Genomic DNA, 25641 nt, shown 5'->3' with positions numbered 1-25641 from the left:
ATTTTATAACTGCTTCCTTTCATAAACACGGTGGAACATATATAGACCTCTGCAGTGTTCTGTTAATACTCTCATACACATGTTACAAAAAGATTATAATGATTTATTGTCTGTCCCTCAGCAACCCTCACCCATTCCATCCAAACCTAGTAAAGTTCCCTTTAATACTGATATGAAAAGTAATGTGTGGAACTGGTTAACTGGGCTGTTTATTCAGTCATGATCCGGAGATGCCTGTGTTGGACTGGGGGTGCACAAAGTTAAAAATCACACAACAACAGGTTTAATTGGAAGCACACGAGCTTTTGGAGTGCCGCTCCTTCATCAAATGATAGTAGAGGAAATAAGTCTAAGGCTCAGAATTTAAAGCAAAAATTTACAGTGTGATGTAACTGAAATTATACATTGAAAAAATACCTTGATTGTCTGTTCAGTCTTTCATCTGTTCGAATACCTTAATAGTTTCACTTATTTCTTGTGTAAATCACAAAACCCCCTTTTTTTAAAAAAAAGTTGCATTTTCAGGTTAATTGTAACATTGACTGTTAACTCGACAATGTGTTGAAGTTATTATCCCCCTGTGTTGTCTTGTCTATGCCATGATGTTTAGATTGATTTTAATCTGAAAAGTGAGAATAGAGTTTTACATGAATTCCTGCAGTTTTTGAGCTCAGGGTTTTACGTGAATTCATGCAGTTTTTGAGCAAAGTAAAATGTAACTCTGCAAGTACAAATACACCCCACAAAACATATGTGTGCATGATGACCCTCTGTTTGTGTGTTTGTGTATGAGTGTTTGTCTGGGTTGATGGTTGTGAGTGTGAGAGGGAGTGTATATGTGTGTGTAGTGATGGAGAGTGTCTTAAGTCTGTGAAGGGGTGCGTATGTGAGTGTGGCAGTCTGTGTGAGTGTCTGGGTGGGGGCTGTGAGTGTCTGTAAGAGAATAAGTGTGTGTGTATATGTGAGCATGAGTGTTGAGTGGTCTAAGTCTCTGCGCGGATGCCTGTGTGAGTGTGGGTGTCCGTAAGGGTGTGTGGGAGGGTCTGTGTGGGTGTCTGTGTGCATGTGTGCCCCTGTGTATGTGTGTGTATAGGAGTTCCTCTGTATGTGTGCGTGTAGTGGTGTCTGTGTCTGCGTGTGTATAGTGAAATGGTGGTCACCTGTTATGTGACATGAACACAAAATCCCGGTTGAGGCCCTCCCTATGGGTACCGAAATTAGCTGTCATCCTCTGCTCGGCCACTTTTCGCTGCGGCCTGTCCTGAATTCCGCCTTGGAGGATGGTCACCAGAAGGTCCGAGGTTGAAGATCCTGGACCACTGAAGTGTTCCCCACTGGGAGGGAACACACCTGTCTGTTGATTGTTGTGCGGTGCCCATTCATCTGTTGTCGGAGCCTTTGTTCGGTTTCCTAGTGTTTGTTCAGTGACTGTGATTAATGCCAATCTCCATTGATTCTAATTATCCCAGTGGAGGGTTTTAATGATAATTGGGCGCCGTTCAATGTGTTATCCCATAACATGAACGGGAGCATCACCGACAGCACTAATCGGGATCAGCAGATCCAGAGAGAGGGGGAGGAGAGATCAGAATCTGAGAACAGTAGACTGGAATGTTCCAAAAATGGTTCAGAATCTAGAATCATTGGACTGGCATGTTCCAACAATAGACAGGAGTTTATCCAATTATGTTTGGTATCTTTCTGCATTTTATTGGTGGTCATTATCATTGCGGATCTATTACGCTCTTCTCATTATTCAATATTTTTATAATCCTTTCCTGGCTATGTTTGGTATTCCTGGTAAGTGTCACTGTCCAGTTTCTTTCTCTATAAACTAGTTATGAGTGTATTAGTGTTCTTTCATATGGTCTACACTTCTTGTCGCTATTATTGTTCCTGCTGAAACTCTCAATCCAGACAGTCACTCTGCAGAACACTACTAACTACATCAATAAACGTGTTCATTTACTGTATCCCTCTCTGCTCTGGCAGTGTTACTCACGGGTCTCTATGTTGACCTACTCAGCTCCAGCGTAGAACTACAATGTATTGTATCATGGCCTTTGTTATTTAAATATTAACAGCATGGAGGTCACTCTCCACTCTTCTGGTTACAAACTTCACTTCCTTCCACTGTTTCCATCCCATCCCTGGCCAATATCTGCACCTGAAGCAGTCAAGTCACAACTGTTGGTGATCCCTTTGACTATGAACTCATTCTTCACATCATTCCCTGACCATTTCTAACTTGAAATACTCACCACTCCAGAATATATCTCACTGGCTTATTCCATCTGCAGTTTGAACCTTGAGCTATGAAATACAGTCTTAATGAAGCCAATAATCTGCTGCTGACGCTCCGGCTTCAAACCTGCCGAAGCAAATCTGATTCGAACTCCAATCCATCTGTCATTCATGTGCACGCCGATGTATATTGCTATTGTGTTTGGCAATGTCTTTATTTCAACATTCTCAAACACTTTACCTCATCTGTCCATGAAACTTCTCTCATTCCCTCTCTGTCGATTAACAAAATGCCTGCCAGTTGTTCGTATTTAAAATAGTTTCCTCCATGTGCGTTTGTTCTCAAACAATGGGTTTCGCATTCAACCACGCCAATCGCGCGCACACACGCACTCTCTCTCCATCTCTGATGAACACATACACACAGGCAGAGTGAGCAAATCTTCCCATTGTAGGCAGTAATCTGATGCGAGTATCGTTAGCATATGATAATAAAGTTTGCAATACTCTCATGCTGGGCAGATAGTGCAGTTTACTGAGTAACACTCTGGCATGGTCTGCACAGCTCTCCATGCTGGACTATCATCTTGTCCCAGTTTATGGTATTTGTGATGTTCTGTGAAGCAAATTCAGAATTTGATATAACAAACCATTTCCGCTGATCTGGCAATGCCTTTATTCAATGTTCTCATTCTTGTGATTTTACTCTCGAATATCTCACTTCTCCAGTTCGTCCCACTGCCATGTCTTTTCCCCCATATTTCCACAACATAATTTCAGTTAATTAACTGCCTGTTTCTGTCTTTAATGTGAATATCTCTGTCCCTCTGTATTTTTCCCTGGCCTCGGGTTTTGGCTCCCTAGTATATCGATTGCTGGCATTGTGTAGCTCAGAAGCAATGAAATGGTGTGTGTCAAGTTGTTGTTCACTTCCCGGTACGTCCCATGTGATTGTCAATGGACAGGCGTGTTCCAGAAGTTATGCGACACATCCTTGTAACTTGGTCTGTACCTGTGTTTGCCCCTCTCAGGTGATCTTGCTGTCAGTAACACGAGGAAGCCCCTTGAATAAAGGAACAGTCATTTAAATTGTGTGGCAATGCTGTCACTTTTTTGAAAGAAAATATGATTTTTTCCTTTTTTTATTATGATGTCTCAAAGGCCAAAGTGCCTACTGAAAACTGCTCAACTAAAAAACTTATGAAGCTTTTATTTTTTTTTAAATAAATATTAGTAACAATGGCCAGCTCGCACAGAGCAGAATTTCTAGTTTTTTCCTTGTAGATGTCACAGTTACCAGGTGCTTGGTGTCCCAGAAGGTTTGGAAGTTTTAAGAAATTATCCCGAGCTGCTATTCTCTCTGAAACCTCACTTGATACTGTTTCCTCCTGGACTGGAGAACTGTATGCAAGAATATATGTCTGAATGCTCATTTTTGCCAAGGGGTGTGTTTAGGTGATGTTAGTATATTGGAACAGTTCATTTGTAGCAGGTTCTGTGTCCATCATTCAGTTAAGGTTTCCAATAGCTAAGTTATTCTAAATTCCTCTTCATTTTGTATGGATTTTCATTAGAATGTTAAATTAAAGTGTGTTCTGCATAATGGTGTGTGGTTTGACGAGTAGAATCACATCTGGGACATCCAATTCCCATCTATCTTGTTATAAAGGGAAGGTTGGCATCCAAGCTACCTTCTTAAAATAGTTTGATGCAGTCTAGTTGGTCTATAGCAAACTGGGGTCTCTTGTCTGGTTCTGAATCGATAATTGGGTTTAGAATTATAATCCCTACAGGTTATTCGACCCAAAAGTTTCAAGCTGGAGAGTATAGGCCTAAACTGCTCAAAATCTCTTCATAAACAAACACTTCAAATATGGAATCAATCTAATGAAGCTCTTCTGAATTGCCTCCAATAGAAAACCTCATTCTGCAGGACAACCAAACTGTACTCCAGTTGCAGCCTCACTAATGTCTTGCATAGCTACACCAACACTCCCTATCTTTATACTCTATCCTTTTATAAATAAACACTGAAATTATGCTTGCATTTCTCATTATTTGCAGTACCCGCAGGCAGGTTTTCTGTGATATGCAAGCAGACAGTCAGATCCCTCTGCACCTAAGCACATTGAACTTTCTCTCCATTTAGATAATAATATGTCTTTCTGTTATACTGGCTAACTTGAATAGCCCCATATTTATTCACTTTAATTTGCCTTGCCAAATGTTAGCCCATTCACCAAAGCTATCCATATAGTTTTAAAATCTCTTGCATCATCATTCCGAAGTAATTTCCCACCAATGCTAGTGTCATCTGAAAATGTGACGTCGTATTTTCTATTCCGTCAGCCGAGTACAGTAATACCATCGATCGCAAATGGTTGAGGCATGAGTACTGACATCAATGGCACCCCACAAATTGCATTTGCCAAAAGAAAATGACACATTTAATCCATCTTACTCCATTTTGTTGTTTAACCAATCCTCCATCCAAGCTCATAAATTACTCCTAAACCCATGTTGTCTGATCTTAACACTTACCCTTCGGAGAAGCGACATGTCCAATGCCTTCAGGAAGACCAGATATAGTCCAGCTCCAGGATCCCCACGCTCCACCTTGTTTATGACATCTTCAAATAACTCAAGCGAACAATTCAAACACGATTTAGCCTTTGTAAAAAGATGTTTACTCTGATGGATTGTGGTTTAACTTTGCAAATATCCTGAACAATGGACTCTAACAATTAGCCTTAAATTACAATAGTTTATTGTTACACTTTAGTCCCTAATGTATACCATTATTATACGATCTTCCCTTTCGAAAGCCTTTACGTTTTCTTTGAATTCCTATTTCATGGGCACCTGTTTTTAAGAGATCTGCTCCAATTGCTGTGTAAGGGCCATGTGTGGCTGAATGGACTCATCATCCTGTTGGTATATAAACTCGATGAGCTGACGTCTTTCTGATGTTCCCATGTTGTCATCTCGAAGGCCAGAATGACCTGCACCTGTTGATGCTTTAGAGGATTGGGAGATTATGGAATCTTCCTGTTGCTGTCTAACATTTTGAGGGGCCGATGGGTATTCTCATACTTCTCCATAACATGTGGAAATATTGAACGGTCTCCTCATGTATCCCGGAGATGGGACCGAGGGATTGATTAGCCTTCTCTTGTTCCCATACAACATACACGTGTCTAAATTACCTTTTCCTTTCTCATGAAAGAAGTGTCAGATAGTTTTTATCCTAATCCAATTCCCTTGTAATCGGCTCGGTGGGTCTGAATGGCCTCCTGTTATCCCAGTGGAGCAATCTCCAGTCACTGTGTGACTTCTTCCATTTCCGATGTTACAGACTTGAGGAGGCTGAATGGACTGATCCTGTTGCGGTTTAACAGGATACTGGTGCAGCATGGCCTACTGTTATAGGCTCGAGTGGCTGATTGGCCTCCTTCTGTAAATGTATATCAGGCTCCAGGGGCTGAATAGCCTTGTCCTGGTTTGGTGTAACAGGCTCGAAGGCCTGAATATCCTCCTGTTGTTCCTGCGTAACAAGCTGGAGACCAGAATGGATTTTTCCAGTATCTGTGAAATTTGCTTCATTTGTTGACTCCTTCTGTCATCTATGTTGAAATAAGATCATCCTTAACTTTTGTAAACTCCAATGGCTACTGTGTCAACCTGATCATCCTTTCGTTATAAGCTAGCACCTTCATTGGAGGAATCAGTTGAGGGATAACAACATATTTTCTTCATTGAAGAGATTAAATCTGTACACACTAATCCAGATGTGATCTCACTAAGATCCTGTACATCAGCAGCAACCCTTTACCAGCCTGCTGCAAGGTTCCTACCCAGGTTAGAGCTGTCTCAGCTCTCTGGGGGAATACAGAGCATTGTTGGAAGATCATTGTCCTTCTCTACTCCATCAGCATAACGGGAGATCTGGAGAAATTAAAGTTTGAGAAGATCATAAATGATGTGAGAGATGTCTGCCCGTTAATCTCCCCAGAGCCCACATCGCTCAGATTCCACAGAATTTAGTTAGGAGGAGCGCAAAAACAGCAAGGAGGAGCAAACGTTGAGGGGAGTTATATATCAAATATAAAGAAAGAAAGCCTCATCTTCTGTCTTGGGACCTTCCAAACACTGGGGCTCATAGTGGATTTCTCCATTTCCTCTCATCCCACCTTATCCTAACCCAAACTTCCAAGTTAGCACCGCTCTTTTGAATGTTCCTATGTGTCCACCTTCCTCCCTATCAACCTGGTCCACCCTCCTCTCCGACTATCACTTTCAACCCCACCTTCATCTACCTATTAGATAAAAGGAGGCAGCTTAGAAAAATGCCAAGTGTTGCAGTAAGCCAATGGATTCAGAGAAATGTAGGACCCAGCAAAGGATGATCAAGAAACTGAGAAGAAAATCAGAAAGAGAAAAAGCGTGCAAACAAAAGAAAAACATAAAGACTGCTAAAAAGCGTCTATCAATGTATGAAAAAAATAACAACAAGGTCAAATGTGGTACAGTTAGTATGCGTTCAGGATAATTTATTGCAGAGAACAGAGAAATTGCAGGGAAAAGAAACAGTTTATTTGTGTCTATCGACATGGGAGAATGTCCAGAAATTATTCCAGAAATACCAAGTGACCATGGGACTTGTGTAAGTAAAGTCTAAGATCATTATTATCAGTTTTCTGGTCATCCATGAAAAAAAAGCTTAATTTTTATTTATAAATCTGACAGACTAGATGTCTGAATTTCAGAAGAAGCAGTAATAGACATGTTGAGTGCATCGCAGATTTTCACTTTATTTTCTGACACATTCCCGAAAGGCATTTAGCCAATCTGGATAAGGCGAAGGTTATAAATATTATCCAACACTCATAAGAAAAGTTAAAGCGAGAGGTATTGGGAAGAACATATGCAAATGGAAAAGTACAAATTAGGTTTGCATTCATGTGATTGTAATTGGAATATAGAGGATGTCGTGCAGCAATTGTAACGAGTGTTGGTAAGACTAAATTTAGAGTATTGTGTATCGTTCGGAATCTCAATCTAAGCAAAAATATACTGACTACAGAAGGACTGCAATAGGTATTCTACAAATGAATCCTTAAGTTGGCAAGATTGTCTGACGGGGAAACTCAGCCTGCAACCTCGAGTTTCAAAAAATAAGAGGTGATTGTAGTGAATCTTAGAAACATCGAAAGGACTGAATAACAGAGGGACAAGAGGAAGTACAAGTAGGGGAGATCTGGGAGAATCCCACGGTATTCTACACGGACAAGTAGAACAGAATAATCAGCAAACAGTTAGTGTCCATTCGAAACCAAAGCTGGAGAACAGAGGTGGATTGTTACATGAGACCTTCACATCTATTTTACTTGGGAGAAGGAGGATGCAGGCACAGAATTCAAAAATATGGACTGGAAAACTCTTGAACAGTTTGATGAAAAATACGAGCAGGAATTTAAGGCTTTGTTCTGTATAAATTTGGACCAATCTCCATGTATCACAGGCGGCTGTTGGGATCAAGGGAGGAAAGTCCCTGACTGAATATTTTAATTAGAATCTAACCATTGGGGAGGTGCCAGAGAACTGGAGAACTGCTAATACGATTCCACTTCAACAGTAAGCGTGGGAGAGATAGACCAGGGAACTAGAGACGAGCGAGTATTTGATCACTGTTAAGGAAACTACTGGAGAAAATAGGAAAGGAGAAAATTGAACTCCAATCAGAGTCACAAGGTTTGATTAGGGATAATCATCATGACTTTATCAGAAGGAAGTCACATCTAAAGGATTTGATTGAATTAGTTTACGAGGTCGATTGTTTAGTTTTGTAGGAAGGCCTTTGACAAATTTCCAGCTGGGAAACTGAAAAATAATGTAAAATCTCTCAATATGAAGGATAACCTGACAAGTTACAACGAAAATTGGCAGGAGGCAGAGGGTGGTGGGAGAAGGCTGTTTGCGTGCCTGGAGACCAGTGTCCCCTGTTGCACCACAGGGATCAGTGCTATGTCCCTTATTGTTTGTGTTATTCATAAAAAATATAAATGTGAATGTGGAGGTGGCTAGGTGGAGAGTGGGGGAGGTGTAACAAGTAAGTGTATGTTTGACATAAAGATTGGCTGGGTGGTTCGCAGTGAGGAGGAAGGCCTTAAGTTACAGGAAGATGCAGATGGAATAGTCAGATGAGATATCAATGGCAGATGAGATGTAACCCTAATAAATATGAGGTGATGTACTTTGGGAGAAGGAACCAGACATGGAAGGACTCAATGAATGGCAGCACACTGGGAAGCTCAGATTGTGCATCTCCACACATCCCTGAATGTGACTGGACAGGTTAATGGACTAGTTAAGGATTAGACCTTGCGTGTTGTGTTTCCTAATCAGGGTGTAGATTATAAGAGCTTTCAGGGCTTTGGTTCGGCCAAAATGGAGTACTGTTTGTAGCTCCGGGAGCCACATTCCAGGAAGGATGTGATTGTACTGGGGAGTTGCAGAGGTGATTCACCAGGATGTTTTCTGGAATGGAATATATCAGCTATGGAGAGAGACTGGATAAGCTCGGGTTGTTTACTTTGGAGCAGAGAAAGCTGAGGGTCAGGGATTCAGACGGATAAGATTATAAGCGACACGGACAGGGTGGATAGACAGCAGCTGTTCCTTTTAGTCAGAGGGTCAAGAACAAAGGAGCACACTTTTAAAGTGAAGAGTTTGAGGTTCAGATATGTTTTAAAGATTTTTTCACCTCGAGATGTGGGGTTCTGGGATTACTTCCTGAGAGGGGAATTATCACTGGTAACCCCACAATCGGTAAAAAGTACTTGGACCAGCACTTGGAAGTGTCATAACATTCCAGGTTATGGGCCTGGTGAAGGAAAGTAGGACTAATATAGATCGTGCTGTATTTCTGGTGGCACAGAGTCTATGCTCCTGTGAGTGTATGGTGTGGAAGATCAATTATTGAGCAGTTTAAGGCTGGAATTAATGGGTTTCTGAAGAGTTATATTCATAAGGGTTATAAGAGTGAACTGCAATAGCTTGATAAATTATGTCATTGTGAGAAATATGAGAAAACAAGTGCAGATTCCTTACAGTTTTAAACCAGAGAATGAAGAATGGGGAACAGGAAATAGCAGAACTATGAGGCTCCTACTTTAGTTCAGTTCTGTCTTCACAAAACTTTCTAACAATACAAGGAAAACCAAGTCTGGTGTGGGAAAATGATTGAGTACATGGAACATAGAACATAGTAAGTAAATGGTTTGGGAGAAATTATTGTGGCTGAAAGCAATGGTCATAGACAACACTAACATAGATTTCATGAAATGGGAAATATGTTTGAGAAACAAACAGGGAGACAAATGAAAGAGAAACAATGGATGTAAAACATTTTGAATTTTAGAAAAGTTTTTGTAAAGCTCTAAGCCCAATTTGCAAATTCAAATCTGAGTAGACTGGGGCTCATATATGGACATGTTTCTCGAAAAGGACAGCTGGCAGGAAAATGTGAATAGAAATAAACAGACTCGTCAAGCAACAGCCTAACATTGTCTGTAAGATATGATTCTGTGAGTATGACTATGTCCCAGAGTCCCTATTACCTTCCCCAGGTAACTCCTGTCTCATCAGCAGAGCGGACACAGCAGAAGTGGCGGCACAGTGGGATACAGTTGGAAGGGAATTGCTCTTAGAGTCCTCAACAGTGACTCCGTATCACATGAAATCTCATGGCATTAGTTTGCACATGGGAAAGTAAACCTCCTGCTGATTACCATGTACCAGCCTCTCTCAAATGATGAATCAGTACTCCTCCATGCTGACCAACACTTGCAGGAAGCACTGATGGTAGCACGTATGCAGGATGTACTCTGGGCGGGGGATTTCAATGTTCACCACCAACAGTATCTCAGCTACAGCATCACTGATCGAGCTGGCTGCGTGACTGGTTCTGCGGGAGGTGTGAAGGAACCAACAAGAGGAAAATAGATACTGACCACAGCCTTACTAATCTGCCAGTTGCAGGAGTATCTGTCCATGACATTATCGGTAAGAGAGACCACCGCATAGTCATTGTGGAGACAAAGTCAAACCTGCACATTGAGAATAACCTCCACCATTTTGGTTGGCAATATCACGGTGCTTAATAGGGCAGACTTTGAACAGATCTAGCAGCTCAAGTCTGGATGACCATAAGGTGTTGTGGGTCATCTATCACAGAAGAATTGTACTCCCACATAACCTCATGGCCTGGCATATCCCCCTTGCAACAATTGCCATCAACCCAGAGGATCAACATTGGTTCAATGGAGTGCGCAGGTATCAGCCTGGTGAAGCCAACAAGCAGGGTTACCTGTGCGCCAAACAGCATAAGCAGTAAGTGATAGACAGAGCTCAGTGATCCTACAAGCAAAGGATCAGATATAAGCTATGCAGTCCTTCCACATCTAGTCGATAAACGTTGGGGACAATTAAACAATTCACTGGAGGAAGAGATTCCACAAATAACCCCTTAATCCATGATGGAAGAGCCCAGCACTTCAGTGTATAAGATAAGGCTGATCCATTCGCAACAAACTTCAGTCAGAAGTGCTGAGTGGATGATCCATTTCAGTCTCCTCCAGTGGTCCACAGCAATTCATTTACTCGTCATCAACCAATTTGATTCAGTCCAGGCGATATCCAGAAACGGTTGGTGATACTGGATACTCTATAGGGTCCATAATCTGACAACATTCTGGCAATAGTACTGAATACTTGTGCTCCATAACTTGCCACTCCCCTAGCCAAACTGTTTCAATACAGTTACAACAATGGCTTTCCCCGATTATGTAGAAAATTACCAAAGTATCTCCTGTATATAAAAAGCAGTACAAACCCAATCCGGCCAATTACCACTTCATCAGTCTACTCTCGATCATCAGTAAAGTGGTGGAAGGTCTCAGTGCTTTTAAGCAGCAACCTGCTCAGCAATACCCTGTTCAATAACGCAAAGTTTGGGCTCCACCAGGACCATTAAGCTCCTGACGTTATTACCTTTTTTCAAACATGGACAAAAGAGCTGAATTCCAGAGGTGGGGTGAGAGCGATAGACTTTTAAATCAAGGCTGCATTCGACTCTGGGTGGCATCAAGGGACCTCAGCAACACTGGAATCAATGGGTATCAGAGGCAAAATCCCTGCTGGTTATAATCATACCTGACACGTAGGAAGATGGTCATTGTTGATAAAGGTCAGTCAACTCAGCTCCTAGTCTGTAGGAGTCCCTCGAGCAGTGGCCGAAAACTTCTTCAGGGCGACTTCATCAATGACCTTCCCTCCATTTTAAGGTCAGAAGTGGGGATGTTCGCCAATGATTGTACAATGTTCTTTAACATTTGTGGCTCATCAGATACAGAAGCAGTCCATGTTCAAATGCGACAAGATCTGGACAGTATCCAGGCTGATAAGTGGCAAGTAATTTTCAGGCCACACGAATGCCAGACCATGACCATCACCAATAAAATACAATCTAACCTGCCCCTGACCTTCAATGGTGTTACTATCACAGAATCACTCAGTGTCAAAGTCCTGGTGGGTAACTGTTGCTCAGAAACTCACTGGTCTCGCCACATGAACACAGTAATTATAAGAGCAGTTCAGAAGCTAGAAATACTGCGGCACGTAACTCACATCCTGACTTCCAAAAATATGTCCATCATCTACAATGCATAAGTTAGAAGTGTGATAGAAGACTCCCAATTTGCCTGGATGAGTGCAGCCCCAAGAACATCAGGACAAAGCAGCCAGTTTGACTGTCTCTTCATCCACAATGCTCCACCATCAACGCTCAGCAGCAGCAGTGCTTGTTATCTACATGCTGCAATGAAATGATTCACCAAAGATCATCAGAGACCATCTTCCCAACTCAGGACCATGTCTATCTAGAAGGACAAGGGCTACAGATGTATGTGAATACCCATCTTCAGGTTCCCTCCAAGCTATTCACCATCCTGACTTGGAAATATATCACCGCTCCTTCACAGCCACTGGGTCAGAATCCTGGGATTCCCTCCCGAATGGCATTGGAGGTCAACCACAGCAGGTGGACTGCAGCGATCAACAATACAGATCACCACTACATTCTCAAGGGCAACTAGGAACAAACAAGAATTGCTGGCCCAGCCAGTGACTCCGAGATTCAAGAAATAAATAAATAGAAATTAACAGAGGAAGGTTGCTGAGATGTCGCAGGGATCGGTGCTTGGGGCCCAGCTATTCACAATGCCCTTTAAACATTTGGTTTTGGAATCAGACACAATATATCCCAGCCTGCTGACAGCACTAACGGATGTGGGATTGTGAGTGGGTGAGGAGGATGTAAAAAAGCACAGAGAAAACGAAGACAAGTGGAGTGAATGGGTTAATACGTGACAGATGGAGAACAATGTGGATAGAGGTGATGGTGTGCTCCTTGGTGGAAATGATAAATTGGCAGCCTACCATTTGAAAGGGATTGGTTGAAACATGTTGATCTACAAAGGAACGTATGCTCCTTTTTGTTGTTTCCTTCTGCATAAACCTCTGAGGCCCCTGCAGCGCAGTGAGTTCTGCACCATAAGTCAATACTGAGCATGTCATTGGCACGCTGACCATTGTATATAGAACCAACAAGTGGGGACCTGTAACACTGAAAAGGATCTGCATCTCCCTGTACACCAGTTGCTGAAAGCAATATTGCAGAAACAGAAAGCAGTGAGGGAAATAAATGGTTTGCTGACTTTCCTTTCAGGGTGATGTGAGTCCAGGAGAAAGGGCGTCTTACTGTAGCTGTACATGGCCTTGGTGAGATATCATCTCGAACATTGTGCAGTACTGTGGGCAGTTTTCATCTCCGTACCTAATGAAGGACAAACCTGACATTGAGGGAGAACAGTGAAGGATGACCAGACTGATCTCTGGGATGACAGGCTTGTTGTGGGAGCAGACTTCGGGGCGACTGGAACTGCATTCCATGGTGTTTAGGAAAATGAGCGGAGATCTCAGTGAAATATACAAAACTCTGACAAGGTGAGACACATTGGAAGCAGGGATGATAATTCCCCTGGCTGGGACGTCGAAAACAAGCGGCCACAGTATTAGGTACAGGCAGGTCACTCTGCATTGAGATGAGAATAAATGTCTGCACTCACTGACTGGTTAACCTGGGGAATTCGCTCCCACCAGGAAACCAAGACACTCATTATAAATAAGGATTTAGAGACAGTAAAGTGAAGGTGGAAGAGCAGGAGGACGGTGTGGAAATGAAGGGCCAACCATTATTACATTGGGTTGGGTAGCAAACTCGATGGACCAAACGTACTACTGCACCACCAATTTTATTGTTTCCCAAGGTTACTCACATTAACGGATATGTATATCGTGTGGGGTAAGTGAATTGAGGAGATTTTTTCCATGAACTAGAATGGGGAGGCTCAATGTGTTGTATGACCTACTCCTTTCCCGCTGTTTCTGTGCAGTCTGTGGGAAAGCCCTGTAAATGCTGTCACAAGCTCTCAGATGTTAGGAACGGGGTCTCTGCAGGGTCGACAGGAATGTGTTCCCATCTCCTTTTCCGATACTGATGCTGAAGCTGGATGTTCTGTCCGGTTTCATCCTTTCAGACCTCGGAATAGTTTGATACAAATGACTGCCCTCACTTGGCCGTTTTATAGACCATTGAAATGTTTAACATATGTCAGGGTCTTTGGAGTCACTTTTAGGCCAGCCCAGGAAATCATGGGAGATTCACTTCCTAAAAGTATTTTGGAGAAGGAAATTCTGTTTACAATCCATATTGGCTTCAAGGTCACTGTTTCTAAGCCCAGATATTAGATCTCGATATTTTATTAATTGTTTTTAACTTCCACCCGCTGCCAGAGCACTAGTCTGGTCTGGATTAGTAATCCAGAGATATTTCTACAACGGCACCACCTCCACGTGGGGACCTGTCAAAAACCACACTGAGCAGGTTATTTCTGTGCTGCTTATCAGCTCTGTCCAAAAGAACTCACACCAATTTGACTGTCGTGATGGGAATGAGGAGGTGGTAATTGGTCAGATTGTAATTATCCCCTCTTAGTGAATGGGACTTAGCTGAGTAATTTTCCACATTGCCAGGGAGATGTCAGAGTTGGAGCTGGAATGAAACAGCTTCCCCAGGGACACGGCTTTTTGTGCAGCACACGTCTTCAGTCCATTGCAGGAATGGAGTCAGGACCCATTGTCTGTGTCGTATCTACTGTGTTCAGCTTTTTCTTCATGTCACGTGCAGCGAACCAAATTGGCTGAAGACTGGCATCTGTGATTTTGTGGGCATCATGATGAGGGTGGTGTGTATCGTCGACTCAATACTTCTGGGAGAAGATGGTGCAGATAAAACATCCTTCTTTTTTACACTGATGTGCAGGTCTGTTCCATTATTTAGGATGGGAATGTTTGTGGAACCCTCTCCTCCAGTCATTTGCTTCATCGTCCATTATCATTTATGACTGAATGTGGCAGGACTGCAGGGCTTCGATCAGATCTGTTGGTCAAGTCCGGTAGCTTTAATGAGTTAGCATCAGGTTAAGGTTCATGTAGTTCTGACTCTGACATGTTCACCCACACTCGTCACCGAGCCATAGATGTTGTTGATGGTAATGACAGACTGAGGTGTTACCCTGGCAAATAGTTACAGGTTGTGGTTTAATGCATGTCTGCTTCTCCTGCTGCTGTGGTCTACAGCACTACATGAATACGCAGTTTCGAGCTGCAATATCTGCAATACAATTCTGCTGTCTGTTCCCCAATTCTCACTGAGACCCATTCACCCATCAGCCCTGCACTGTGACCTAACCTGGTTTCTGATGTGGAAACACTTCCATTTTCAAACTCTCATTCTGCCGAGGGTCTGTCTCCTCGAGTCTTGCTTCCAATCTGGCACATTCCGCAAAAGCATTTAACTGATCTTAATTCAAATGTTTAATTCACCTGAATCTTTTTCCTTGAGAAATACCATCTTCTGTGTTTAACGTGAACGTGTTTCCTCTGTTTCTTTCCCTGATCATGACTAAGAGTTCTGTAGTGTTAGTGATACCAGCCTTCTGTAGTTTCAGAGCCAATGAATTCTCTGGATTCCCAATCATCTTCACCACATTGTATGTTTTCTCCTTTGGTTTGATGCCTTATCACTCATGGCTGCCTTGTCCTCCCATGAGTATGTTTCATCTTCTTGGGTTGCATTTCTGGTATTATCTTCGAATTATCCCCAGAACCTCCTCCCATTGCTGCTCCATGGTCTTTCCTGCTCAGCTCCCCTTCCAATTAACTCTGGCCAGCTACTCCCGCATGTATTTGTAGTTACATTGCTTAATTATAACCACATTACATCTTGATGAGAGCATTAGATATAAACTGAACGAAGGAGTTTTGAGAGATGGGACACGACGAAAAATTGGTGGATTTCTTAACTCGACACATAGGGAGAACGAGAGAGAGGATATAGATATGGAAATGTGGAAAATGAGAAAAGTACATTATCGAAAGAAGTAGATGAACATCCCCCAATGTTTTGGCAATGCCTGTGTGCTGTGGTCCTTTGTACAGTGTATGTACAACAGAGTAATATGTTCCAATGCTGAGTCTGATGCCAGAATATTTATCTCCAATAATATGACAGCCGCTAAGCTTTGGAAAAACACAACAGGCCAATATATTGAAGTCCCGTTTGAAAGGGGCTTAACTGAAATAAGTTGGGACACTAGAATCAAGAATTTGGAGCACTCATCCTGGTAGGAATGAGAGATTAGAGTTGGGAATCCCAGAAAAGGAGGGAACGTTGAGAGGATCAAATCATTTTTTAATGTTCTATCAATTTTATACATCATATGCATCATTTTTCGTAAACTGTGTCTCTGTTGTTCATTTACAATGTGTTGTGCACATGTGAAAAATGCTACTTATCTGCACACACACATTGATTAAACAGTGTGTATAAAATCACTTTTCCACCATTGAAACTATCCTGTTGTCGTGTTACGAGGATACATGAACACCAACTGTCCACCAAAAGAAATGACCCACTATCACTATATTCCATACATACAGACAAAGAAAGGCACCACGTTGACTGGGACAAAGCACACAGGCATACTTAGACACGCAAGGACCTCCTTAGAGGAATGGCATTCAAACCAGAAGTCCATCAATAAATGCATCAATTTAGATCCTGTCTACATTCTCTTGTTAAAATAACTGGAAATGACATCATACACTTTAAGAAGATCTATAAATAGAGAGGCGGGATATACCACCAGAGTTTCAGCGGAGACTCTCACTGATGATGTCACCTATTCATGGTGACGACACTTCTGAAAACAAACCTTCAAGCTCAGCGAGCTAACTTGCATACATATAAATTGTTATTTTTGTTTATTAGTGGAATTTAGGAGTTCTCTGTTGCTCACGTTTTAACACATTATGATGTGAGGTGAGCTTTTATGGGTGTGTAGTTTTAATTAACAGAGGGCTTCGACATTGATGTCATAACAGTTTGGGGCCTTGCCGTATGGGATTTGGACAGATTTGAACAGATTTGGAGTACAAAAGATCCCAGCAAATTCCAACTCATTGCAATTAATGACTTTGAACTTCAAATAACACCAGTGGAAAAATTCGTTTAATTTTGTTAATTGTGGTTGGTTAAATTAAAAGTGAGGGAAATGGCTTTTAACATTACTAAAGAGGTTCCCAAATTTTCCAAGGAAGTTTAGAAAGACAGAAGGAGGACATTTTTTAGAATTAGCAAATAGGTTGGAATTGTGTTTAACCAGGGAGAAAAGAGAAGTTGAAATTGTAATGGAGTTGCTCAAGCACTTTGATGTATCAGAGAAGTAGGCAAATGCAATAGAGTTAGAAAAAACTTAAATTGCAAATGTGGTACCTGGAGTTCGAAGATAAATAAAGGGATGGAAACAAAGAGAGAAGAAAGAGAAAGAGAGGAAAAAGAAAGAGAGAGGGGATTTGAAATTCAGAAGTTGGGAATTAGACATGAAAGTTAACTTAACAGGATGGAGATGAAGGGAGAACGTACTGTTTTATACAACTATGTTAATAACTTGCCATATTTCGGTGAGAAAAATGTCAAAACCTTTTTTATTTCATTTGAAAAAATGGCTCGGCGGATGACATATCCAGTGAACTTGTGGGTAATGCTAGTTCAGACTAAGCTGGTGGGCACAGCTGGTGAGGTATTTCAGCGCTGTCAGATGAAGGGTCAAGAGATTATCAAGATGTCAAATTGGCTATTTTGATTGGTTATGAATTGGTACTAGAGGCATATACACAGAAATTCAGAAAAATAGAGACGCAACCAGATCAGACTTATATTGAGTTTGAAAGAATTGACCACAGTCATTTTGATAAGTGGGTGCTGGCCTTAAAAATGGATAAGACCTGTGAGGCTTGAAGGGAGATTAATCTGCTGGAGAAGTTAAAAGACTCGCTTCCAGAGATAGTAAGAATTCATGTGAATGTACAGAAAGTTCAAGAAGTGAGAAGCACGGCATAAATGGCAGGTAAATATGCATTGGGGCGTGAGACGATATTTAGCTTCTGGCAGGATTGTCATCCTGTGAGGGATAGAAATTGGGAGAAGGAAAGTTCACACATTACAAAGTGAACAGTAGCGCACAATAGTTTACCACAAGGGAAAAAAATCCCACGGGTGTTGAAAGGTGGTGAAAGGCCTCAGGTATTCTCACTAATAAGGGAGTGGAACACATAAAATTACAGTGCTGCTGGTTTAAGAAGGGCAATGGGAAAAAGATGGTTTCACTGCAGTAAGCTTGGACACACCGTATTGGGCGTTGAAGGAAGACACTTTGGGGAAAGATGTTGTAGAAAAGGCTAAGCCCAGTGGCATTAGTGAAACTGGTAAAGGAGACCCCGAGTGAAGCCGAGGAGCTGCAGGAAATTGCATAGCCTAGGCAAGGGCTTGGTATGGAGGCAGTGCCTGATCTCTCACAATAATTCATCTCTGTAGATAAGGTTTACTCAGAAAGAACAGGGGAGAAGGACAAGAAGTTATAATTTTGTGAGATACCAGATCTGCTCAGTCTCTAATAGTTGAGAAGTGAGGCGCCGGAAAAGCACAACAGATCAGGCAGCAGCCGAAGAGCAGGACAATCGACATATCAGACATAAACCCATCGTCAGGAATGTCGTGCGGGGACAATGGGGCTGTTAGATAAATACGAAGGTAGTAGCTGGGCTGGTGGGAGGGTCACTGAGAAGGCAATAGGAAGATGTAGGTGGGAGTGATAGTGATATGTCAGAGGGAAGGGTGGAGTTGATAGGTGAAAAGGAAGTTAGGGCAGTTCAAGTGGACAGTGCGAGGTTGAACGGTTGGATCTGGGAGAGGTTGGTGGAGGGGAGATTTGGAATTTTGTGAAGTCAACGTTGATGCAGTACAGTTTGAGGGTTCCAGCTGACCACCGATAGGAGTCCTATCACCCACCTCTCCGACCTACCATCATCACACTCCACTTGAATCTACCTATCGCCTTTCGAGCTCCCTTCCAGCCAGCTCCACCCCCACTCTCCCATTTATTTCTCAATCTCCTATCCCCTCCCTTATCTCTCACTTTCCTGATGAATCATTTATCCCTGAAACGCTCCTGCCCCTAGAATGCTGCCGACGTTCTGTGCTTTTCCAGCCCTTCACTTTTCAACTCTCATCTCCAGCATCTGCAGCCCTCACTTTCTCTCACCCTCTAATAGTAAGAGATTAAAGTTTTTTCACTCATTCTGGCATGTTAATCAAGAGCATGATAACTTGTGGAATGGGGACAGAAATTAAGCATTCCATTGTGTAACATCAGGATGGACTGTAAAATCAAGATTAGGGAAGTAACAGTGACAGTGAGTAACAGAGTGTCTGTCCCAGGAATACAGTTTGTTCATGGGAACGATTTAGCAGGAGGCGAGATGGGATAGGCACCCCTTGTGGTGAAAGTCTCGGGAATTAGTGAGTTAAAAGAAAATTACCCAGGAATTTTTCCAGGCAGTGTAGTAACAAGATCCCACTGTCATAAGTTACAGCAGGAAGGAAAAACGAACGAAAAAGACAAATGGGTTGATGCTCAGTGAACTGACACACTGTTTGACGTAACGGTGCAGGAAAAACTGAACAGGCAGAGGATCAGGCAGAGGTGTTTTGTCCTAAAAGGCTAATGGACTTACAACAGATATGTACAAACACATTCACACACACATACACTTGCACACACACCGAAAATGAATCAGAATATATTGTTGAATGTTATTAACTTAAGGATAGAATCATAAAATTAAAATGGAGACCCCGATAGGTTAGTGCAGAAGGGAAATGGGCCGAAGTGCACCAGATTGTGTTAGCAGTAATGTACAGTGTTACGAGTAGGTCATAAACTAACTGCAGGCGGTCACTTAGGTGTACAGAAGACTCAGGCTAAGGTACAGAAGCATTTCTAGTGGCCTGGAATGCACAAGGACGCTGTTAATTTTTGTTGTACGTGACATACATACCAGATGGTCGGTAAGTCACAGGAATGCAGGAATTGTTGCCAATTCCTGCATTCGAAGAACCTTGCACGTAGGTTATGTTTAATTGTGTCACTCCCCTTTCTAAAGTAAAAGTAGAAACCAATATTTGCTAACCATAATGAATGTGTCTACCAGATTTCCAGAGGCAATTCCATTATTGGAGTGTCAAGGCAAAAAGGGAGGTGGAGGATTTGGTAACTTTATTTACTCACTGTGGACTGCCCAGAGAGATTCAGTCAGACAAAGGGTCTCATTTTACCGCTCAGCTGTTTAAGGAAGTCATGAATGGCATAGGCAGACAGCACTTCAAATCAAGGGCGTCCCATCCTGAATCCCAGGGAGCCTTGGAAAGTTAGCATCAGACGCTGAAGACTATGTTAACAGCGTACTGTCAGGCTTGACCAAATGATTGGAATAAAGGTGTCCCATTACTTTTTTTGCCATTAGAGATGCCCAAATAAATCTACTCAAATTACTTCCTTTGAGTTAATATTTGTACATGAAGTGAGAGGCCCTTTGAAATTAATTAAATATAAATTGACAGAACCGAAGTCGGAAATCTCACACCTGGATTATGTGTATGAGGTGAAGGAGAGAGTAGATGGAGTAGGTGAGTTTGCTAAACAGTATCTGAAGAGCACAACATAGAGTGAAGCAGGTGGCAGATAAAATCACTGAAACTTTGAAGATTTCCCGTGGCGATGATGTATTAGTATTGCCACCAGTGGTAAGAAATCTCTTCAAAGCTAGGTTTAGTGGCCCCTTTCAAATTAAAAAAAAATATGTGGAGTCAGTTAAACTATCTAGTAAAGATACCAGAGATGACAAAAAAACTTTATCAATATTTCAGATGGATGAATAATGCACCAGCCACATTGAAGACTCAGAAACAGAGTTGTGGCCATATGAACAAATGGTGCAGCTTATCTGTATGATGCAGTGATCTTTAGCAAGTGATTGAAAGCTCACATGTTTCAGTTGGCAGAGCATGTTGAATGATTACAAGAAGCAAACTTGGTAATAAAATTAAAGAAAAAAGAAATCGCGAAGACAGAGGTGACGTTGTTGGGACATCACACTTGACATGGAAGGTTGACCCCATGGAACATGAAGACGAAGGGCTTTGAGGAATTTCCACGACCATTCTCAAAGAGGTGCATTTATTTTTGGAACTGAGTGGATTCTATTGGAGGTTTGTTCCAAACTTTAGCAGCATATTGGCACCACTGCTGGATTTATTAAAGAAGAATGCAGACTTGTGGTGGACAGAACAATGCCAGGAGACATTTGAGAATGTTAAAGCATGTTAAATCACCGCGCCAGTTTTATCTGCACCAAATATTTTGAAAGCCTTTGAAAATTGTGTCTGATGCTCAGGATATAGGGATCGGAGATGTATTGATGCAGAAAGATGATGATGGAATTGAATGGCCAATTGGCTCCTTGACGAAAAAGCTCAATATCCACCAGAAATAAATACAACATCTCATTATTGAAAAAGAATGATTGAGTTTTGTACTGGCCTGACAGTATTGTAATGTTCACATGACGAATAAATTGTCGGAGACTGTTGTGGACAACAATGACAATCCTCTCCCATTGTTTTGGCAATTTAAAGACCAAAATATTTCATTGAAGTCTTATGTTACCGACTTTAAACTCACAAAATGTACATGCTTTGGGTGGTAAAAATGTTATAGCAGATATGTTATCGTGAATTTAAAGGAAGAAGTTTAGAATAAAATTGACTTATTCCAGTATTATATATGTGTGGAGAATTAATATGAATGTTATAACTGAGATTACTACTTTTGCATATCATAAAAATGGGATTAAGAATTAGAGGAAAAGAAATGAAGCCATCTTTTCATTCTGTTGGTTCATATTTGTTTTCCAGATGGGGGGAGACGTTATGAAGCCGAAAGCATGTCTGGTCACTTTAAGACAGAACGGGTCTTGCTGAATAGAAAGTACAGCCAGCTAACGGTCAGACTGTTTCAAATGTCACAATCAGCTGGGAAATGGATACCTGAGTTATGGTTGCTGTTTTGACAGCAATTCAAATGCAATCAAGGAGTTTAAATAACGCTCAGGATACCAGAAGCCAACGGAATTTGAATATTATTATTTGGGCACCTGTAAAGCAATCAAATTATGAGAAATGTTGTATCATGGAAAGTATATAAACCCAGCATTTTGAACACTAGAGGGGGAGCCACTGCCACCCAAGAGCAGAGTAACTGCTGTAGAGCAGGAGTGCTAACTGGCCAACTCAAACACTCTCTATCAAAGATACATGTTCATATCAAACCTACTTGCAGTTAACAAAATATGACTCAGGGAGATCAGCAGCTGGAAGAATGAACACAGCGGGGAAGATGGAGACTGCATGATCTTGAGATTGTAATGTTTAAAATGTGGGTTGTTGGAACAGCATATTTTTACAGAATTTTAGCAGATAGTAAGTAGTTAAGAAAAGAGGGGTTTGTATTTTTGAATAGTTGTTGTTTAGTGTTCACTATTAAAATTAAGAAACTAACTTGTTATTTTTTGTATAAGTCGTGGAATGTAGGAGATCAGTGTCGCTCATATTTTAACAGATTACGAGGTGATGCGGGCTTTTCTGGTTGTTTGGTTTTAATTAACAGAGGGGTTTGACTCTACCTTGTAAATGTCCATCCTCGCTAACCCCATGTCACTGCAGTTGGCCAATATCCTTCTCGTCCTTTCCTATCCACATATTTATGCAAATGCGTTTGAAATGTTGTTAAAGTACCCCTCTCAACCACATCTGCTGGCAGCTCATCCACACACCATCCCTCTGTGTAAAGAAATGGCCCCTCAGTTTCCCTTTTATTCCTTCCCCTCTAACCTTAAACTGATCCCTTCTAGTTCTCGATTCTCTACACCTTGGAAAAAGGTTAAGAGCATTAACCCTATCCATACCCCTCATGATCTTATACAGCTCTATAAGGTCCCCACTCAGTCTCCTAAACGCTAAAAAAAATGTCCAACCTCTCCCTGTAACTCAGACCATTGGGTCCTGGCAACGTCCTTGTAAATTTCTTCTGCGTTCTTTCTAATTTAATAACATCCTCCCCATAACAAGGTGACATAACAGAACACAATACTCCAAGTGCGGCCTTAACAAAGTCCTGTGTAACTGCAACATAAATTCCCAACTTAGATACTCAATATTCTGCGTGATGAAGGCCAGTGTACTAAAAGCCTTCTTCACTGCCCTGTCCAACTATGACCCCACTCTTAGAGAACCATGCACGTGAACACCAAGGTGTTTCTGCCCACTGCCAACCTTAAAGCCCTCCCATTCACCATGAAACTCCTACCTTGATTTGAGTTCCCAAAATGCAAGACCTCACGCATCTATATTAAATTCCATTGCCATTTCTCGGCCCACTTCCCCAGCTGCTTATGGTCCTGTTGCAATTTCTGATAAACTTCCTCACTGATCACGCTCCCAAATCACTTTAGTGTCATCTGCAAACTTACTAATCATACCTTGTACATTCTCAACGAAATCAGGCACAACAAACAGCAATGGACCCATGCTCCAGTCCGACAAGCATCCTTCCACTAAACCCTTTGCTTCCTACCATCAAACCAATTGTGTATCCTATTGACCAGTTCCCCCAGCATTCCAAGTGGTGTAACCTTCCAGGGCAACCTGCTACGTGGAACCTTATCAAAGGCCTTACTGAAATCCATAGAGACTACGTTTACCGCTCTGCCCTCATCAACCTTCCTGGTCACTTCATCAAAAACGCTAACAAATTTGGGAAGCATGATCTCCCACTCACAAGACTATGCTGAATGGTCTGAATCAAATCCTGTGTAAGTAATGGGTGCAGACAATGGTATGCTGTCCTTCATTGTAAGATGATTCGAGTACATAAGTAAAGTCATCTTACTGCAGTTGTGGAGCCTTGCTGAGAGAGCATGAGCGGCACTCTGTACAGATTTGATCTCTTTTGTAAGGAATGATATCCTTAACACAGTCACGGATGCTGGCAACATGAGGATTGAGTAAAGAAGGTGCGTGTTTAATCCGTAGAGCTGTGAGAGATGAAGAAATGGTGATACTGAAACACGAGGAGTGGCAGCGATCACATCTTTCCAAAAGAGACATTGATAGGGTGAGAAATTCCATACTCTAACCAGGATTGATTGGTTTCATTTATTGCCATGTTTACCTCAGTACAGGGAAACACTTTATTTACGAGCAGTGGAGGAAGATCAGAGTAAGCATGGTCAGACAGATCATAGGTTGGAAATAGACTTGGATAGAGTAAGGCATATAGTTTACACTGCACAGGACGTGCACTAGACAAGATCAATATGAACAAGATCAGCATTATTTGAACTTAGAGAGTCCATTCATCAGTCAAACCTGACTTTCCTCATAGTTTATATTCCTAAAATAGCTATCCCCATGTTATTTTGCAGTCGGCGTGTGAACCCTGTACAGAACGTCAGGTAATTCACAATCCCCAAGAGCAGCCACAATACCTTCCATCTGAAGCAGGTATCCATTCCAATCAGCTCCCGCCCTACATAGAGAACACAGGCTGGCTTCTTGGAGATGGAAGAAGCCTTCTTGAATCTTCACACAAGGCATATGGCTTCCCTCCTCACCAATAGAAAACCACTTTAAAGTCCCACGTGTGTGTCATAAGCAACGGAGCCGCGAGGAACAACATGGAGCAGTCTCTCTGTGCAATCACTGCTCCACTTGGTCATCATGTTAGAGCATCAATTAGGAGACAGTGAGGACTACCAATGTTGGACATCAGAGTAGAGAGTCGATTGCTGGAAAAGCACAGAAGGTCAGGCAGCATCCGAGAATCAGGAGAATCGATGTTTTGGGCAGAGGCAGTTCATCAGGAATCAGTATCAACAACCTGAGTCTATCCCAGTGTAAGTGCGTTGAGCTGGGAATGACCTCACTGAATGGGCTTTCCCTGTTCTTCTCCAATAGTGTAAATGGGCTGAATGACTTCCTCATATTCCTGTGAAACTGGCGTGAGGAGCTGAATGAACTCTTATTTTATTGTGGCAATGTGCAGTGCCAGGCAGTGCTTTTACGTGAATGTTACGGACCCTTTAACAGCACAAGCCTCAGTGGAGTCCAGGTCTTGAGGCACATGGGCACAAACCAGTTCAGGAGCTGACGGGGGACAAGAAGTTCTGAACATTGTGGAATCTTCAATGACCATCCCCAATTCTGATCTTTTCGTGGGGATGGCGGGGAGACATTGATGAAGCAGCTGAAGATGTTTGTGAAGAGGAAGCTACCCTGAGGATCTCCCACAGAGCTGACACAGGACTGATATGATGAACATCTTCCTTTGTGCCATGTTTGACACCAAACACTGGAGAGTTTACTCTGATTCCCATTAAGTTCAGTTTTGTTCAGCTCCTTGATGTAAACAGAAGCCAACCACTGCCTTGATATCGGGGCCAGTCATTTTTACCTGAACCCTTGCGTCAACCTCTTTTGTTCATATTAATAGGCCATGGTATAGGAGCAGCAAGGGTTTTCTTCAAACAGGTGGTGCTGAATGTCAGGATTTCTCTTCTCAAGAGTGTTCGGGGAGCTAGATGACTGAAAGTATTTGAAGAGGGGTAGGTGGATATTGACGTTACAGAGAGTTGAGGGCGATGAGGAATTGGGTATGAAAGAGGATTTGAGACCAAGAGCAGATCGGTCATGATTTTAGTGAAGTACAAGGCAGGCTTGGGGAGTGAACGACATGCCCCTGTTTCTGATGTTCTCACATT

The sequence above is a fragment of the Chiloscyllium plagiosum genome, unplaced genomic scaffold, assembly GCF_037043375.1.
Source record: "Chiloscyllium plagiosum isolate Xiang-an unplaced genomic scaffold, Cpla_swu_hap1 HiC_scaffold_21, whole genome shotgun sequence".
In the NCBI taxonomy this organism is placed as follows: Eukaryota; Metazoa; Chordata; class Chondrichthyes; order Orectolobiformes; family Hemiscylliidae; genus Chiloscyllium; species Chiloscyllium plagiosum.
The sequence above is the reverse complement of the archived record's forward strand: the minus strand, read 5'-3'. Positions refer to the sequence as shown.